Here is a 1,403-nt window from a genome sequence, read left to right on the forward strand (position 1 = left end):
GTCCCCTTCGCAACACCTTTTCTGTGGTGCTTCAGATGAGAATTCTGCGAGGTCTCTAAAGAATAATCAAGAATTCCCCGGAGGCAGCTGGTGTTCCCGGCAGTCAGCCGGCGTAGTATCAGGCGCACTCTTGATTCAGTAAAATACCTGAGATGCGTTATGTGTGGGCCCTGCAGAAGTTTTGATTGATTGTGGATGTGTCATCAACCGACTGGCTTGAATGTTCTTTGGCTGATTAGATGGCGTAACGGATTTTCACCATATGCAGTCTACTGGCACACTGTGTTCTCGTTCACTAGTGTAATCGTCCGTAGTTCGTGTCATTAACTGAGGTAATACGATTTCTTCTGGTCTCCTTTTCTTAAATATTCTGCTGCGGTTCAGTGCCTGAGGTACTTACGGTTCCATGGGGTCTCTGATTCAGTGATGATTTGCTGCGACGATGTGCCGGGTAGAGAAGAATGTGCACTGCATGTAGTCAGTCTTGGCAACACGCATTAATAAATACTTCCAAACACAAAGTAAGTTATTTTTTATGAGTTATGGATGGTTTCAAAATTACAATTTTGGTTTGTTGGTTAGTATTCATTCGTGCTGTATTTGCGACAGTAACTCAAACTTTGGTTAATATACTTCAGAGAGCCGTCAAATATCGGTAAAATTCCACTTGTGACTCCTTGAGAATTTGTTGATGCACATTCCCACATTCCAGACCCGGTGGGAAGCTTCGGTTCCCGAGCGAGTGAGGCTTCGGGTCGCCACGAAGCCTCACGTGTCCGGGTAGAAGAGTGGCTCGGCGCGCGTCTTAACCCGACCACAGCCACAGGTAGACTGGTACTCGTGTAGCTGCGTCCTCAGCTGCCCTCTCCTCCTCCTCCTTCTCCTCCTCCTCCTCCTCCTCTTCCTCATCCACCCCCTCCCCTACGCACACTCACGCCCCCCTTACCCCTCCCTCTGACCCTTGACACGATTGTCTTTGTGGCCTTTGCGGTGAATGTATCTTGTCATTTGCCTCGGTTGTGAACACAGATTTTCCGCACAAAAGTTAGTTTACATGGCAGCGAACTTGGATTTCATGAAATCGTGTTTTAGATACAGACAATGCCAGTCCTATCAAATAAATATATATTTGCAATTGTCCAAGTATAAAAACACACACACACACAAAAAAAAAAAAATCAATATTATGTTCATAAGGTATATTGTCAGTATGTGCCGCCTCACACTTAATAATATCCCTCACTCACTCGCTCCCTCACTAACTCACTCACACACTTACTCACACACATTCAAACACACACAGACACAAACACACACACACACACAAACACACACACAAACAGACGTACACCCTATGAACGTATAGCACCAGTATATCCCCTATATATCGAAATACTTATTAA

The 1,403-nt window shown here is 45.2% G+C and overlaps 1 protein-coding gene across 2 annotated transcripts in view; it reads right to left on the reverse strand.

Moving 5' to 3' along the window:
• LOC122248790 (uncharacterized) overlaps positions 1 to 833 on the reverse strand; it is a 170,179-nt gene extending 169,346 nt beyond the window's left edge. For both annotated transcript variants that reach the window (XM_086547454.1, XM_086547453.1), the window contains exon 1: positions 1 to 833. This exon is cut by the window's left edge and continues 308 nt beyond it. The gene's annotated coding sequence lies outside the window, so the exon portion shown is untranslated.
• Between the last annotated feature and the right edge of the window lie 570 nt (positions 834 to 1,403).

The sequence above is a fragment of the Penaeus japonicus genome, unplaced genomic scaffold, assembly GCF_977035675.1.
Source record: "Penaeus japonicus unplaced genomic scaffold, GWHDUDI00000001_assembly GWHDUDI00000019, whole genome shotgun sequence".
NCBI classification, from domain to species: Eukaryota; Metazoa; Arthropoda; class Malacostraca; order Decapoda; family Penaeidae; genus Penaeus; species Penaeus japonicus.